The 18,628-nt window shown below is 48.3% G+C and overlaps 1 protein-coding gene across 5 annotated transcripts in view; it reads right to left on the bottom strand.

Moving 5' to 3' along the window:
* CHST15 (carbohydrate sulfotransferase 15) overlaps positions 1-18,628 on the bottom strand; it is a 74,040-nt gene that overhangs the window by 41,682 nt on the left and 13,730 nt on the right. The window contains exon 1 of one of the 5 annotated variants that reach the window (XM_045515162.2): positions 2,016-2,182. The exons of the other annotated variants lie outside the window; for them this stretch is intronic. The gene's annotated coding sequence lies outside the window, so the exon portion shown is untranslated. Of the gene's footprint in view, positions 1-2,015; positions 2,183-18,628 lie in introns of those variants that run through there. 5 annotated transcript variants of the gene reach the window in all.

Genomic DNA, 18,628 nt, shown 5'->3' with positions numbered 1-18,628 from the left:
AGATGCTTTTCCATTTCAGTAGAACCTGCCTGAGACAAGCTTACCCTGTGTGCTGTGGGACCCGCCCACCCACACGGCTCCGGGCCAGAAAGCGAGGACGGTCCTAGGACATAAGGACATAAAGCATGTCAAGGAGGCAGTGTGCAGTCTGTCTTGGGACATCTCAAGTTAGAAATTAGATAGCACTCTTTGTGCAGACTGAGATGTGTACTTCAAAACATGGGCCCAGTTTAAGGATTTAAATGAGTCCAGCGATGGTGAAAAGAGAAGGCAACAAATGTGGGTCCAGCACCTGCCATGGACAGAGCACCACACAAGGTCCCTTCTTTCTTCTCTGTTTCCCTCTTTTCTTTTTTCTTACCTTTTCTTGAAGTATAGTTGATTTATAATGTTGTGTTAGTTTCTGGTGTACGGCATAGTGATTCAGTCAAACAAATACATATATTTTTTCATTATAGGCTATTACAAGCTGTTGAATATAGTTCCCTGTGCTGTACAGTAGGACCTTGTTGTTTATGCTGTATATATTAGTTTGTATCTGTTAATCCCAAATACCCAATTTCTCCCTCCTGCCTCCTTTCCCCTTTGGCAACTAACCATAAGTTTGTTTTCTATGTCTGTGAGTCTCTCTGTTTTGTAAATAAGTTCACTTGTGTCACTTTTTTTTTAGATTCCACAGATAAGTAGTATCATACGATATTTACCTTTCTGTGTCTGACTTAGTTCACTTAGTATGATCATCTCTAGGTCCATCCCTGTTGCTGCAAATGGCATTATTTCATTCTTTTTTATGGCTGAGTAGTATTCCAGAGTGTGTATGTGTGTGTGTCTATTTTTTAATGGCAACCCTCTGAGGTCAGCACTGTGACCTCCAAGTTATATGTGGGAGCCTTAGGCACAGCGGGGTTAGAAACTTCCCCAGAGCCCCCTGGTCCTAGCCAGGGGCAGGACAAAAATCCAGCCACAGGTCTATTTGGCTGCAAAGCCTGTGACCTTTCCCCCGACACCACATGGTCACATAGGATGGCAGCTCTGAGAGAAACCGCTCAGAACTTGAGGCTCAAAAAGCAGTGGGGTCAGCCTTCACCCAGCCCACCAGCCACCTGTCTCCCAGGCAAGGAGGTGCGCCAGAGGAGGATGACTGTCTGGTTGGACTGTCAGCTCTACAAAGATGGAGTCAGTGATGCCCAGCCCTGAAATCAAATCAGGGTAGCTACTAGATTTCCCACTCCAGCTTGTACATCAGCCATGCCTGGCACAGGGTGGGACCTCACTGAGTAATTTTTAAATTAATGAGTAAAGGAGCAAACTCGCAGCAGAAATCCAGAACAGGGCTCTTGCCACTTAGTGACAATAGCAGTAAGAGTGAAAGGAGCTAACGTTTATTGAAGGCTTTCTGGTGACCAGACACCAGGCTGGGATTTATATGAATTATCCTGTTTATATATCATGATAACCTAAGAGGAAAGCACAATTAGTATTCCTGTTTTACAGATTAATTTAATGCTCTATACCTCCTCCACCTTATGACTTCGAGAGCAGGGGAGAGAGCCAGCGTGGGGATCAAGAGGCCTGGACAGAGCACCTGCCACACCTTTTAACCAGCCACGCGACCCTAAGCAAACCCATCACCACTTAGACCCTCAACCTCTTCTTCTCAAAATACAACACATCATCACATAGTCCAATGATTTCAGGAACCCAGCTATATGATACATTCTGTTATTATTCTTTTTGCATGCTTTCCAAGACTCAGACTTCTGCAACAACAAACCTTAACCACTGGGGGAAGAGAGTGACCCATTTTCAGACTAGAGGTCATTTTGGCTCTTGCCACTACTAGACCACAAAGATGAGAGGTAGATTCCAGCTGCCTTCCAACAGTCTTTCCTTAACACAAATAGGCAAATGAATGAAAAGAGGTGGCTCCATGTATAATGTAGAGACTACGTATTAGGGCCAAAAGAAGCAGGGTGGCTCTTCCCCCATCACTTGGTTCCCCAGAACCCTCTCACCTGCTTTGACACGATTTCCAGAAGAGTGAAAAAGCTGTCAAACAGCAGAAGATGCCCAACCCAGATGTCCTTCAGGAGGGGCGGAGGAGAGAGGTCTTGCATAGACACAGAGCTCACATGTTCAAAACCAACTGCGAATAATGATTTTGCAGATGTACGCCGGCACCCTACAACGAATAAATTAGAGGTGGCACAATTGAATGGGGAGCAGCTGCGTACTCCCCACCAGATGGCCTTGCTGATCTGAATAGTTTTAAACATTGTTTTATTTCCAAAGATAAGCAAAATAAGAATCTGGTTAACCCCTGAACAAGAAGAACTGCCTGAAAGCACTTCTTTGGAACTGATTTCTTTGGGATGGAAAGAGTGAGCAATCTGCCTGAATTACAATGTCCTATGGAGGGCTGCAGAACAAGGTGAAATGGGATTTTTCTGGAACATTCACTGTCTGCCCACAGAGAAGCCTAGGACTTACTAGGTGCAGCAAGAGGACGGCCCCTCCAGGACCGACTGTGGGGAGGTATGCCTGACCCCCAGGGGTGTGTGAAGGTATGCCTACCAGACAGTTTGAAGCCTCCATGTTTAAAATCTTTAAACAGTCCAAGCACTGAAAACATTGCTTTTAAATTAAGTTATACTCAGATACATCACTAAGTGATACAAAATCTACACAGAGTCGCAGCTTGCCTTGCTGTCTGCAAGCTGCTTGGGACCAGCCCAGGGTGTTCCAGTGAGAATTTAGTATCTTCTGCCTTCAGGGTACCCTGGAGGCGAGTTTGAGAAACACCGATAGAGGGCAGGGAGAAGGAGAACTAACAGGAACTGAACACCTGTTCCGTGGCAGGCACTGGATAGCTGTCATTGACTTTGAGGCGGTGTTAAAGGTAGATGTAATTGCTTCACTTTGCAGGTAAGAAAGCCAAGGTCTGGGCAGGGTAGTGGCTTGTCCTAAACCACAGCGCCAGTAAGTGGCAGAGTGGGACTGAAACATAAGTTGAAGCCCAAACTGCCCCTCCCTGCAGGGAGTGTGGGACCCACAGGCACATTACAGTTTCCTACCATCTTCCTTCCAATGTGACTTACAAGGAGTATTGCTTTTGTAACCACAAAGACAAGAAAGATGAAACAATTATAATAAATGTTGATTAAAGAGGAGTGGCAACTAGAAAACGGGCTGGAGTTCCCGTCTTTGAGCCTCAGTTTCCTTATCTGTTGAAGACGGATGCACTCTTGCCTCTCTCCCCAGATGGGGTGGCCGGGGGAAGGCAATGAGGCGGCCAGGGGATGGCAACGAGGCTGCAGGGCCGCATGAGGCAAGGTGTGCCACACAGAGGGGTTTGGGCTAAGTGCCACATGCCACTTTGGGAAGTGTCTCACTGTATCCCCTCATTTCTCAAGTTATCTTTGAATTAATAATATCTTCCCATGAGACATACTATGTCACACAATGTCATATAATGCTCAATGTTAAAAAAAAAAAAAAAAACCCTCCAATTCCCATTTAACTAAGAATGATATGCCTGGGGGTGAATCCGAAAGGGGCGTTTCCCTTGCCCTGTCGGCCACAGCCATGGAAATCCCGGAGCCGACCGCAGAACTCCCCAGGCGGGCATCCCTGTTCATAAACACTCACAGTGCAAAAGAGCACCAGGGCAACAAGCAAAAGGGACAGTGGGACCCTAGAGGACAACGTCTCATGACTCACTGCTGATGCCAAATGAGCCTTTGACATGGCTCACGCAGCTCCACACACGTGGGAATGGGCACCTCGCCCTCATGGAAGGAGAGGCGTGGTGGCCACGGCCAGGGATGGAAGTCCACACCCCGGAAGTATGTGAACACACAGACGCCCATCTGGTTGCTGTGTGCCCTGGGGCAAAGAGCTTTCCACTGCTGTGCCTGTTTGCTTCTCTGTCGAATGGAGACCAGGGTGATACCTACCACCGGGCAGCTGGGAGGGTTAAAAGGATGATCTGTGCAAGGTGCCTCTCCGGTGCCGCCAACTCCAAGTGCTCCAGCAACGGCAACCAGACCACCCCCTCCTCCCCCACTTCTCCTCCTTCTCTGCCTCCCATCTCTGCAGACAGGACCTCAGCTCAGCAGTGAGGACTCCAGCCGGGTGGACGAAGACCCAGCCAAGTCTGGACGCAAGGCAGCCAGAAGGAAAGTTACAAAGGCTGCCTGTCAGCAATGACTGAACAAGTCCGATTGAAATAGGGCGAGAGGAGCCGTTCCCTAAGGTGACCCGGTGACAGAGATGCTGGTCCCACCAGGACACCTGGAGCCAAGAGCTAGTTTTTGAATGGAAGGAGAAACCTAGAGAAGAAACTAATTTAAATAATGGTAGTTTTAGCCAATATTTTATACCTATAAATGAAATATAACCTTCAAAAGAAATTAAATGGCTAACAAAACCAAAGTACATCCAGTCGTACCAGTTAAAACTACAAAATAAAACTCTTCAGTATTCAATGATAAATAAACAAGTAATTTAAAATGGTAGTTTCAAGCCCTCCTTCAAACGTCCTTGACGCTTTTAGAAAACAGACCCAGTTTCTAACAACCCCACTCAAATCTGAAATCCAGATTCTCAACCTCTGTAAAGTAAATAGGTCAAGAAAGTATTTATTTATAGATACATCACCCAAAATGATGAACACAGGTACCCCCAGTCTATCAAAGAAATCTTTTCTTTTCTCTCCTGTGTTAAGCAGAGACATTCTGAAAGTGTTTGGTGGCATCTGATTTCTTTCAAAAAAATCTCTCCAAGTTTCAGTGTTTAAAGCTGGAGAGGTGGGCATTCGATAAACGTTGTAACAAAAGGATGTTCTCCCAGAGTAGCTGTTTCTCTGGAGCCTGCTAAGATGCTGCTTCAGCTGAGCCCTCCACGCCCACCTTGCGGATGGAAAGAGACAAGCCTCCTTTTGCAACTCGGTACAGCGGAGTGGGGACCGGAGAGGAAGCGATACAGGGTCTAAGGTCAGACAGCTGAGCTGCAAGGGCTGCTTTCTGAACTCAGTTCTACCTAAACAAGTAAACAAGTAGCCTCTTGGAATTAACCACCAAAGAGTAGAGAATTTCCCTAAAGATCTGGAAAGCGTCCTGGATTCATTATGAAAAGTCAGGACTTGTTTGCAGAAAACAGACATCTTCCTGGGCTAAAAAAAGTCTCAACTTTTTTAAAACTTGACTTATAAAAAAAAAATCCTTGTAGCTGACTTTCTATCAAGAACTGCTCTGGTCCGTTCAGGAAAATAAATATTCGGCCAAAGTACATAGTTGTTCACACTTAGACTCAGCTCAGAGTCAGTAAGAATGTCTCCTGACACCAGCCACGTGCCCGTCCTTCCAAAGGCCCAGTGGGAGCTGTGGAGCCGTAGGTGAGCACTGGGCGTGGAGTCCACGGGGACACATGGTGAGCAGAGCAGGAACACGGCTGTCAAGATCCTAAAACAACTGCCTGACTACGTGAGGACTTTGGACAGGCCACCTAACCTCTGAGCCAGGTCAGCCGCTGCACCGTGAATGGGGAAGTTCACCCGAGGAGAAACGGGAGAAACGAGGCTGTGCCCAGGCGGGTACTGCCTCTGCCCCTCTTGCTGTCTTTATCCCACCGCCACTGTTTCCATCTGTCTGCATCTGCCTCTCCCAGCCTCCCTGACGGCCACCGTTATCCCCAATGCTGGTCCGCTTAACCCATGAGCTCCTGCTCACCCAATGTCAGCCAAGGCCCCCCAAGTCCCCAGACCGAGTCAGCCCCTGCCCTCATCCGTCAGACCCTGTCTACTTCTCATCTTCGTGGGTGCATGTTGGACTGGCGTCTGCCTTGACTACTCACTGGACTATTAGCTCCATGAAGGCAACGCAGGCTGTTTTGTTCACTTTTAAAATAGTCGCTAAAGGAAGAAAACTAGAAAGGAAGGCAGGCAGCCAGCAACACACAGACAAAAAGAGCAGAGTCATAAACAGAGAATTCTCAGTAAATGGGGGGAGGGTTGGTGTTTAAAAATAGAAGTCTAAATTTTGCGGGTTTTAAAATTCTGCCTCTCTAGGATTAGTCCCTGTGGCACTGAAAACCCATTTCCTTGTATCTCTCAGGCCCGGAGCTGGCACTGGCTTCAGTGAAGGAGCTGTTTGGTGGGCTGGCCCCGGGCTTGTACCCCAGCTTCCCGACACCCACAGAGCCGCCCCCGCCCACCCCCAGTTCTGCGGGGGGCAGGGCCGGACCTCATCCCCCCGACCTCAAGCATGCCTCCCTGCCTTTCTAAATTAGCTTTCATACTTAGGAAAACACCAAAATGATACGTCTTAGCAAATTATATGATTCTTATCTGTGGCCAGAAGTTTTGTTTTTTCCGTTTTGTTTTTACCCATTTTCAGTTCTTGCAACCCCTTCAGGCAAATTTCTGAATGCACTCAGTGAACACAGTTTCTCAGCGCATGCCACAAAACCCTGGAACTGAGTTCAGGACAAAAGGAGAAAAAAAAAATCCCTCCTCTTTTTGGATCATTTTCATTCCTTCCCTGTAAAAGAAATCTGGAAATGTTTGAAAAACATCTAGTGTTCAGAGTTGACTAAAAATCCAAATTACCTTTCTTAATCTTTCTCTTTTTCTTTTTTTTCTTCCTTCCTCCCTCTCTTTCCTCCCTCCCTTTCCTTCCTTCCTTCCTTCTTTCTCTTTCTTTTGTCCCCTCAGCTACTTTTCCCCTCTTCTATATTTAAAAAAGATAAAATATCAATTACTTACGTAATTAAATGAGCTCCTCCATTTAACTAATTTGAAGGATTTGCTGGTTTTTACAGGTAGGAGAAACCAGATTTTTGGGTTAAAATCATTATTCATGGCATTACAGAGTGCTGGGGCTGGGAGAGTTCAAGTGTCCACTAGCTCCATTCCAGCAGGTTGGGGGCGGTGGGGGGACAGGGTGGTGCAGATGCTCCAAGAGCCTCTTTGGCTGACCCGAGACGGGTCTGCCCCTGTTTCTGCCTGTTTCCGGCCATCAGCCACTTCCCCTCCTATGAAATTGGCTGAAAGAGACAAGTGTACAGTGTCACAAAGCAATCAGGGCTGACCTTCTTTTTCTGAATGCTCATACGCATGCACTGCAGGTATTTTCACTTTCTGATGACAAAACTGTTTACGACGTTGCTGGACCCTCTTTGGTTAACTCAGTTCTTCTGAGGTTTTCACATCCTTTTTGCAGTTGTAAAACCTTGAGCAGAAATGAATGACTATGAACAAAGTCATAAAAACAAAGCTGCTTTCCCTACAACTGGCCGATAGCATTCACTTGACAGCTGAAGAAAGAGATGGAGACATTTCAGTTTGGGGAGGAGGGGCTCCCCTACCTGGACTGCCAATCACCTCCCTCCCAGAGGGGTGGGTCAGCACAGCCGCAGCTCCTCAGCGCTGCCTCTCCCTGGTCCCTTCCCGCTCTCGCTACAGCCTTCTGAGGCCAGGCTTGGCCTTTTGGTGACAGTAGGATTGTGTGAGTCCCTATCACAGGTTCAGCCTCCTCTTGCCCCATTCACCCCCACTCCCGCTGGGATCTGCTCACCCAAAAGGGGCTTTGCAGCTGGAGCAGAAGAGCTGTTTGCATATCCCAGAGTAACTGGCTGGGCTCCTCAACATCGCCAGGCACGCAGACCCCGATCCCCAGTGATGTGACAACTGTACCCCACGTGTCCCTTTCTGCACTTATGTGGGGGATCCAATAATGTGCGAGGATTCTTGCAAACAGCATACTAGAAGCCTCTTTAAAATTCTCTTTGGGAATCTCAAAGAAGAAATTAGGGAAAATTTTCAAAGGTAGCATGAAGCTCTTAGATATTTATCTTCTTTGGATATTTTCTGGCCAGTAATTTATATTCACATCATTCGATGAAACCACTGGCATCTTCACACTTGTCCAGACCCATCTGTTTGGTCATCAGCGCTCAGCTTTGAGGGGGGATGAAGACAAGGGCCAGCTTTCGTCCTGCCTCCTAAGACCTGCAGTCCAGTTAGGCATACAAGCCACCAGAACAGAACCTCAGAACCAAACCCAGGCACCTGAGAGACCGTCTTTTCAAAGTCTTCATTTTCCAGGTAAGGAAAGGTCAGTCAATCTGCCCCAAATCAAGGCTGACTTTCAAGTCTGGCAAACAGGGCATCTGGAGGAGGTTATATGTTGAACAACTGACTGGAAGTTGAAGCCATCAAGTAAACAAAGTTAGAAATACAAGTTAATATCATTTCCCCAAGTAGAGCTGGATTCTCAAATTTCATTAAAGGTTGTGTCTAAACATGTAAAATGAAAATGATAGATTGAGGCAATTATCCAAATACTTAATATCAAAACTCCCAGAACCTTTGCCTCCATTAGTGGAATAGCTGGAGCAAAAAATGAGCATATGGCTAATTCCGGGAATAGCTGCCTCCAGTTCGCCCGTCTCTGGGGTCAGAGGCAGAGCCAAGGGGGTGGTAGAGACTGACGAGGAGCCGTTCTCGGGAGCAGGGTGGTGGCTACGAACACGGGGTCATCCAGATGCTGGGGTCCTCGTCCTGGCTCCACGGCCTGACCCCAAGCCCTTTCAGTTCATCTGAAAAAAGGGGATGACAATGAGGATGTCTAGTCCAATGGACTTATAGGGAGGACTGAGACAATCTCTGGAAAGTGCTGAGCAAGAAGCCTGGCGCCCGGTAAGGGCTTGGCTTGCTGGCCACTACCTTTATTAGGTTTTTCATCATCATTACCGTTACTCCTATCACCACCTGCTCCTGGGGTTTGTGTTTAGGAAACATGTTGGGTTGCATCTGGTCTGGTCTGCATCACGCAGTTCCATGTTTCATTCTGGCCTCTTCTAGAAGGCCGGCTCACTGAAATGCATCTGAAATGAATTACTTCACTGTCTGTTGCAACAACTGATCCTTCATATTCTAATCCGGAAAAAGAAGATCAAAGCACATACATCTGAATGTCTTCTAAACCTGTTTAAAAAGAATTGCTATGCTCTTATTAAAAAATTCTGCTTTCATATCACCTACTTTGATATCCCTACTCTTAAAGACAAAAAAAAAAATCAGAAAGACAGGAGAACAGTTATTCTTTTCAAAAGACCTTATCTTGTGAATAGCTGCAAAGCATTCCATTTTAAAAAGAAGTATAAATTCAAACAATAAAAGCAGGATCATTTTTACTTTAAATGTTAGGTCTGATGGTGTTTGAGGACCCAAACCCACAAAGATGGCAGAGCAAGGAGATAATGCAAGCTAAGGAGAAAGTTTATGAACAGGTCTGAGCACATCCTTCTCTGGATGAAGACACAGGCAGACAGGAACGGGACACGACCAGCCAGGGTGAGGACCCTGCCTCTCAGAGGTGGTGAGACAACTTGTGTTCCTGCATCATGCCCCACAGCCCTTCCCCAGGGAGGCAGTGAGTCTGAAATTTGGGCTCCATGGGGCAAAGGTGCAAACTCCCCAAACCAACATCTCACCTGCATTCCCACATCCCACAGTACTCCCAAATACAGCAAGAATTGGGGTCAACTGAATTCTGCAAGTTTCGCACAAATCAAGGCCACACGGACCATAAATACAGCAAGAGTCTTGTGAAGGTCAAGCTCATCCCTGCAGTTTTCAGACACCACCTGTGGTGTGGAGGGTGTGATGTTGCAGGAGGCATGAGGGCTGGTCCCCAGGGGTTGTGTGCGAGAGCCCAGGGTCTCTGGCAAGTTGAAGGGTGTCCCCAACCGCAAGCTGTGATGGAAGGAGAAACCCAAACAAGCAGTGTGCAGGGCCTGCGGACCTGGGGAGGCTGAAGAGAGCGAGGAGTCGGGTATTTCCCCGAGACCAGCAGGACCGCAGGACTCAGCTTGTAAAGGTTTGAGTCACTGACTGTGACCAGATGAGGCAGAGCAGGGGACCAATACACCAAGACCAGTGTCCCTCCACGACCTCCTGCAGAGGGACACCTGGGCACAGATGCCAGCCTGAGGCCCTCTCCAGCCTGCCAGCTCGTCCCTGCCCAATCAGATCCCATCCTCCCCTCCGAGGGGCACAGATTTCTCTCTCCCTGTCTTGACTTTGACATTTCCTGTTTCCCCAGGCCTGACCAACCAGGATTTACGCATTGAATGCATTAGGTTGCATTAAATATGGGAAATAATAATCATGAGGAAGTCACCTCAAGATGGGCGTTCCCCCAAATCTAAGTTCCCTCTGTACCCCATCAGCCATTTGACTCTGGCCACGTGGCCCCACCTGCTTCCTGGGATGACATGAAAATACTGATGTCACCCAGGGCGCTGTCAGAGCAAACGACAGAGGGTCGGGGAGGCAGTGCTCAGTAGAGAGAAGAGCTCAGTACAGGCAGGGAGCTTTCCCTTTTCACTGCATAATAGTGATGGTGACATCCAAGAAATGGTTGTCAGAAGAAGAGAAAACCCTGCACTCAGAGTTTTAGCCTGAAGCACAATGCAGATCCAAAGTTCCCCACCACACCCGCGTCCAGTGCCCACTGAGAATAATTCCAGGGAAGCCAATCCCCTGACCCCCAAGGGCCAATTTGACCCCCAGATTAAGACAGCACACTCCAGATTAACCCACTCAACAAAGTTCATCAAGCCCCTACTACGTGTCAGGCCTCAGTGTAGCCAGGAACACAAAAGACCTGAACAAGGCTGTGCCCAGTGGGGCCCGGAGGCCAGTGGTGGAAGCATCCAGAATCCCACAAAGAAGATAAACGTCAGACAGGCTGAGTGCCCTGGGGGAACAAGCTGCTGACAGGCTAACGTGCTAACCTGTGTGTCACTGCCCACCACACCTCCACAAGGCGACCTCCGGGGACTCCCATCATCCCCCCAGCAGCAGTGGGGCCAAGGCAGGAGGCAGAAATGAAACCCGATTCACTTTCTGGACCACTTTCCTGCAGCGCAGAGTTTGGAGGGGCTCTCCGTCCCACTGGAGATTTCATTTAATAAAATATCAAGGCAGAATTCTCAGCCTGACCAAGGGCTGGTCCATGCATGTGTGACCACAGTGCAGACATGCTCATTCTTGTTCTGGTATTTCCTTCTTAGCAAGGAGCATCAGAGCAGATGTTCATCTCTAAAGGCACCACCAAGGAGAAGTGGCAGGAAGGACAGAGCCCCAGGACAGCTCCCTGAGGGCTTCCTCTCACTGGACAAGGTACCCTTGAGGCCAGGTGAGTAATCAGCCCAGGTGAGCAAAACAGTTGGGGGGAGGGGGTGCGGACTGGGGCATCACTCATCTCCTCCAACTCCCTGGCCCTCTGGCTCCAATCCCAGCAAGGAAGGGGAGTCCCCAGAGCAGTGGGGCCCAACACAAAGAGGTCGGCCATGCACCCAAGTGTAAGTGTTCCAGCTGAAGTTCACTTTCATATATTTTATTCAACCCAATATATCCAAAATATCATGATTTCACATGTATCCAGTATGTTATTAATGGCATAGTTTGCATTATTTTTTATACTAAGTCTTCCAAAATCCAGTGCCTGTTTTAACTTTATAACCCATCTCAATTTAGATGCCAAATTTTCATCAGAAGTACCTGATCTGTATTTAGATTTCATAAAATTTACAGTTGAAAGTGGAGTCACATGCCCAAGTTGCTCTAAACAGTCTTAAAAGTTTTCCAATAACTGAACTGAGTGTATGCTTTTAAATTTGAATTAACTAAAATTAAATGCGATTCAAAACTTCAGTTCCTCGGCGGTACAGGTCACGTGGAAAGTGCTCACTGGCCACACGTGGCTGCTGTTACCGTCCTGGGCAGCACAGACACAGAGCATCTCCATTGTCCCAGAAAGTTCTGCTGCCCAGGGCTGCTCAGGACAGAGAGCTTTCCTGAGGGTGAGGTCTGTCTCTAATTTCCTTCATTCCCCTCCTCACTCGGCCTCCCAACAAAAGAACTGGGAAATGACAGTTTCCCCAAATTGCTGTAAGACTCCACAGGGCACTAGATAAAACACAGCTTCCAGACCCTGTCTCAGATCTACAGAATCTACTATGGGCAGGGATAGGCAGGGGGGGCAACCACCCCAGGTGACTTTTAAGCCTCAAGCCAGTGGCCACAGATTTTCCTTCCTTCCAGGTCACCCTCATCCAGCCAATGGCCACTGCTGTGAGTTAGGAATTCAGTGGAGCCAGAGCAGAGCATACACCTTGGAACTCAGCCCCGACGAGGCTCTGCCCTCGAGGACAGAGTCCTTTCCCCTTGAGTTTCCTGTCTATAATAAGGACACCAGCCTGCCTGTGCGCACAGCACTTGTCAACATGCAGGGATGCTCAGGAAATGCCAGCTGCCTCTTCTCATTACTCTGGACCCCCAGTCACCCCGAGCAGCAGCCTTCAGGGAAAGAAAAGCTCTTTCCCCGCCTTGAACACAGGGTAGAAGAGTCTGGCTGGTCAAGCTACATGAAAGGAGGGAGTGTGCAGAACCAGTCAGTTCTGGGACTGGATTGATTCACAAATAAAATTTTTCTAAGTGGTGGCAGCCCCTCCTCCCTCCAGGAGAGAAGAACCCCAGGTCAGCCACTCATCTCAAGGACTAGCTTGGAGGCTCTAATTCAATGCAAGCAGCCATCCAGAAGGGCAGTGACTAGACCCTGGATTCTGGGCTCTTCCCAGAGACCAACAAGTCTGCACTCCCAAGTTCAGGCGCCAAGACCAGCTTCCAGTGAAACATGGCGGTAGGACGCAGAATCCCAGGAGGGAGGGCATCTTCCTGGGACATCACAGGGACCTTCTCTCTACTCAGTCCCCAGTTTATCCATCCAGCACAAAGCTGTGGAATGGTCAGCAGTCATCGCCTGGTGTCCCCCGTTCTGGGGCAGGGGGCAAAGAGGAGTCCCGTCAGTCTGTTATTTTCCAGGCTCTTATTTCATCTGTCAGGAGACTCACACGCTACTGGTGAGAACTGTATTTGCTACAGTCGCTTGGAAAACCAGTGGCATCCACTGCTGCCGAGCACCCTCATTCCCAATGACCGGAAATTCTGCTCCGAGGCATGTGCCCAACAGAAACGCATCCCAGTGCTGACCGAAAGCACCTGCTAGAGTTAGAATGCTCAGAGCACCAGCCGTAAAGCCAAACTAAAGCCGCAAGCAACACCCAGGGGGAAGAATCTCACACAGTACTGAGCCCAAGAAGCCAGACACAAAAGAGAACATTCCACGTAGTTCCATTTATATAAAGTACCCGTGTGAGATCAGCAGAGGCCATGGGTTCAGGATGGTGATCTCCCCTGACTAGGGGCTGGCGGGTGCACAGTGAGCAGATGGAACTGGGGGTTTCTGGGGTGCTGTCCACACACTTGACACAAGCATGAATGTTCCCATGCCATCCAGCCCTGTCGCTTTGGCCACTAAGGAGAATGTCCTTCTATCAGATTGATGCCTGTTTCCTTTCAAAGCACTAAACCAAAGCCACCTCCGTTCGTTTTATGACCCAGCTCACAGTTCGGAGGCTAATGACCTCCAGTTGCCAGATTCAGAGGGTTTCCAGGGCCTTAAATGACTCCTTCTGGGGTGGACCTGGGCAGGAGGCCGCAAGCCCCAGCCCCTCCGGGCCACATCATGGGGCCAGCTCAGCTTGGCGGCCACCTGCAGGCTGGACACATGCCGGGCAGGCGTGAGGTCTATAGCTCACAAGGGCTCTCTCCCGTGTATCCTCTTAGCCACTTCCCCTAGAAGACTTTCTGGGGCGGAAGCCGTGAGATCAACAGCAAACCCGAGCTTTCCTGCCGCACCCCCGGGGAAGGGAACGCGCTATTCGGCCCCAGGGGAGAGCTGGCCAGCAGTGCAATCAACCCACTCTCCAGGAACAAGGAGCCCACCACATTCTGAACCTCACTGGGACGTGGGTGCCCTTGGGCTTGTCAGACTCACCCAACGGCGCAGACTCTGCCCCTGCAGGAGGCCTTCCAGGACCTTCCCTCCCATCCTTCTGGACTCAGAGCTGCCTTGGTGCCCCCCTCTCCTCCAAGCTTCCTCCATCAGTCCCTGGAACTCTCTGACATCTCCCTGTATCCTGGGCCACACTGGCTCAATGCACCAACAGGCACACGCGTACATCGCCCTGCCCATGTGTCCCCCTAGCATGCATGACAGTTGAAATCACATGGTCATTTGACTCAGTGTGTGTACCTCGCCCACCCACTGGCACCCAGGCTCCATGAGGGCAGGGATGGGGCACGTCGTAGCCAAAGGGTTTACTTCCTTGTCTGTGTCTCTCTCTGGATTAGGGCTCACTGAGTGGGGACAGCAAGGCATGCCAAACACCTGGCTGTCCATCAGTGTCATTTCTCCCTCTCACTGACATCTCCTGCAGAAAGAGTAGACTGCAGCCATGGGGCATGTCTAAGAATCAAACCTCAGCCCAGCCACTGCCAGCTGGTTGACCCTGGGCAAGTTACCAAACCTCTCTGAGCTTAATCTGCCCCTCTATAAACCAGTATCATGCCGTTTGCCTCTCAGGGCTGGAGGGGAGACTGAGTTATATTAAGTACTAACCACAATGTCTCAAACATGACAGTATTATTTTCTTATATCTTCACAGTTTCCTTCCATTTAAGGCCATTGTCCAAGAAGGCCAACTCACTGGCCGGAACAGGAATCCAGAACCTCATTCACTCATTTATTAACAAGTTCCACTCAGTGCGGCTGTGCTAGGCAGGGGCCCAGTGGGCAGACACGACAGATTAGTTGGAGTTTGTGAGGTTTTGCAGAGGGGAGAGGTAGTTTTGGCACATCCATCTTTTCATGATTCTCTCTCTCTCTCTTTTTGTTTGTTTGTTTTGTGCATCGAGATTTTTTTCCTCTATAGTTTTAAACCCAACATATTATTTAAGTTATCTGAGACGCCCTTACCAGGTAATGAAAACACTGTGGGCTTTTTTTCCCTATTATTTTACTTTTCAAAATAAAAACAATGATTACAGAAGTCTTAAGAGGGGAAATAAATAAAACCAGCTTTTGTTTGCACACGAAGGTGCTGTAACTTGTCATTTGCTGAGTAAGTTAAGTCCCGGCTGAGTGTACTCCGGGAAGGAAGGCTCTGGTTCTGGACCCCCAGGTACAGCAGACTTTCCTGCCTGGTCTCCAGCTCAGCAAGGGCTGCTGCGGCCGCCAGATTCCTGACCGGCTCTCTCTCCCCAGCCGGGAGGTGTACAAAGGACGATTTCTTTTTTTCTCCCAGCGTCACAGCCCCATTCAGACCCATCAGCTTGTAACAATGAAAGGAGAGCAGAGCCTCCTGGCTCACTCCAAGCTCACATCCCCAGTGACCTCTGTACAAACTGAGAACAAAAGGACGGGAAATCCAGTGGCGGCCACAGTAACTCCCCGAGACGCAGCTCTGAAGAGCTTTCCTTAGGTATTCTGAGCAGGGCAGCAACCCCCAGGCTCCTCCGCCCATAAAATATAACTTTAATCCTCATTCAAGATCCTCTGTTTCAACTTAAAACCTGCATGTCCTGGCCCCTCTGCGGGAACCTCCCCTCCCTTTGGCAGCCAGCCCAGGATGCTGCTTCCCGCTTTTCCACTGGTTTCTAAGAGGGAAAGGGCACCCACTGAGCCTGTGCGAGTCTCAGCTCAACGTGCTGGAGAGAACAAAGACTTTACACAAAGAAGAACCAGCCCTCTGGGCCCTGCGGCCACTTGCTCCGGGGGAGGGATGCTCCAGGTTGCCGGAGTATGTGTCCGCCCCCTCCCACCCAGCTTTGAGCACTGGCTCTCTCCACGGCTGGTAAATGACCAGGGTGACTTACAGTGACCCTGAAATTCTGGAGTCTCTCCAGGGGCCTCCCACTCAGCTAGGAGGGCGGGGCCCAAGCAGTGGACACCGGAGACGAAAGCCAAGAGGGATGGGGCTGCTCCTCTGGGAACTGAGATGCCCAGGGCCAGCCCCATAGGCCATAACCCCTGCCGGCACACACGGCCCAGTGCTCAGACGGGCCCTGCACTCGGCTTAATGTTCTGCAATCCCCATTTTGAAGTTCTCAATTATTTTTTTTAATAAGGGGTTTGGATTTTCATGTTGCACTGGGGCCTGCAAATTATAGAGCCAATTCTGGAGATACCCAAAGATTTTTACAATCAGGATTAAGAGAGAAATCCCATCCAGAGAGCTTCTCTTGCTCCTGGTAGAGGTAACAGCTAAAGTACAATTGAATGCTTAGAAAACACCATTATGCCCTGGGTTTAAGCCCATCATTGGTTTAAGTAGGGACCTTTCCAGGATCATTTCAGAATTAGAATCTTCCATTATATACCAGGAGTGAAGTTAGCAAAAGCAGTTTCCACCAGCCCGTTTTTCATAACTCTAATCTGTAATGATATCTTCACTAATGCAGCTCTGCCTGACGATTTAAAAAATATGGGGACCTTTAATTTATCAAGCTAATGTGATTACACAGTCATCCCAGAGTCCAGCCATCTCTCAGGCACTCAACTGGAAGCCCCTTCTGTGAAATTTATGATCTGAAGATTACACTCTTCCGGCCCCTTTAAATGGGAAAATCTTTACCTGTGTTGAGGGGTGAACTCATTCCACAAGCTGAAAAGAAAATTAAGCCCTTCCACAAGTGCCCTGCTCTGTTAGTTTTTACAACTCGTCCCCAGGACAGCGTGGTTTAAGCACCATTTATAAACAAACTTAATTTTAACCTTCCTTTGTGGAGAAGGCAAAATCAATTACATATCTGCTGATAACGTCCTCGAATCTCGTTCCGGTGGCATCTCACAATTAACGTGCCCATAAAGCTGACAGTGAGCAGCTTCACATGACGCCTCCTGGTTATTACAAGCATCACTCTGACCCAGAGCTGAATGTAGGGGGTTCAGACACAGCACACTGCGTGGGGATTTTGCATCTTTAAGAAATCAGTTTGTAGACGGTTTAATTAAAACACACCAGAGCATAATTCAGTTGGAATTGAGGCTCCTATCAAGCCAAGTTAGGCAGCTGAAATTTTCCCAACCTTAAAAGCACCTACAAGGGACAAGGCAGAAATTTTACTCAGATCTTCGTAGTGTTTCTTGCTCTACTGATACAACTATTTTCACCAGTAAAACCAACTGCACTCAGAGATGGAAGGGACATGACATCTCCTCAGCCAAGCCCCTCCCATTGCAGAGGCTCAGAGAAGTCAAGTAAGGAGCCCCAGGACACAGAGCAGTCAGTGAGAACTAGGACCAGAGGTATAAAGGCCTAAAAAAATGAGAGGAGTCCTACAAGGTAAGAGCCAGCAACCTCTGTAGTCAGACTGCCTGGGTTCAAGTGCCAATTTTATTATTCATAAGCTACCAAAATTTGGGCAGGGTGACCCTCTCTAGCCTCAGTTTTCACTTCTATAAAGTGGGGGTGTTAATCGCATCTATCTCAAAGGTTGCCGAGAGTAAATGAAATAATGTAAAGTCAAGTACATACTAAGTACTCAAATGTGGGTTACTACTACCAGAAGGCAAGGTTCTCCATTCCCTGTCCGAAGTTCTATTTCACCAGACTGTTCTCCATGGGTCCTCATCTCTGAGAATCTCCCAGATCTGAGGAAGAAGGCTATCTGGGTGCACACACCCAGGAAGAGGCACCACAAAGCGCCAGATGGACACATGGAGACATGAATTGCATAAACTGTGGGTCTTCTAGTAGTTGTTGACCTGATAAAAACTAATTTTAATCGATGGCCAATTGGCAGGGATCCAGAAACAGTTTAAAAGATAAATGACAACACTGAAGTTCATGAAATTCTAAAATGTGTCCAAAGTGCTGCGGATCCCTATGTTTAATACAGTCAGATGGCAGCCGAATAAGGCTTAGTGATGTATGGCACCATCACGGTGTCACTTTCCTGGCTTTGATAATGTTCTGTGGTTATGTAAGATGTTATCATTGTGGGAAGCCGCTTGAAGAGTACACAGGAACTCTACCATTTTTGCAACTTCTGTGAGTGTAAAATTATTCCAAGCTGAAAAGCTAAAATAAAATGATGAGGTAGAATCTAGGAGCGCCACAAGACTAAGGGGACTCTTAGCAAGTTTTCAAAATGTCAGAGCAGTCACAGTTTCCAGGCAGTATGGCCTGGAACTTTGGGAAGAGATGCTGAATGAACATCTGGAGTGATTCTAAATCAAGTTATTCTGAAAAAGAAACTGTTTCTCTTATTTCCCCATTTCTTAAAACGTAGGGAAATTTATCCATGTATTTTGTTCCTAGTTGAAAAATTCATCATAGACAACAAAAATGGAGATGCACATTGCTACAACTACTGATAAACGTTTACTAGAACTTTGCAACGTTTAAGGATGTCCAGGGAGGAGCAACAGAGAGAGCTTTAAAGTTTATGAAAATGAATGATAGGAGTAATCTGTGGAGGCCCTACTATGCATCAGGTCAACCAGTTGGTCCTTGGACATGGTTCCCACAGAGGAAAGGCAGTCATTAACGAGGACTGACTACCTGTTGTATGGAGGGTCCCAGTGCAGACAAGGTCCAGAGTATCCTGAAGGGGAGAGCAGGTGGAGGATCTAGAAGGCCAGAGCACCAAATAGGGTGTATCCATGGAGACCATGGTACCTGGGTGATGGCAGGACCTGGGGTCCACTACCTA

The sequence above is a fragment of the Camelus bactrianus genome, chromosome 11, assembly GCF_048773025.1.
Source record: "Camelus bactrianus isolate YW-2024 breed Bactrian camel chromosome 11, ASM4877302v1, whole genome shotgun sequence".
NCBI classification, from domain to species: domain Eukaryota; kingdom Metazoa; phylum Chordata; class Mammalia; order Artiodactyla; family Camelidae; genus Camelus; species Camelus bactrianus.
This window is presented reverse-complemented; position numbering and strand designations above follow the sequence as displayed.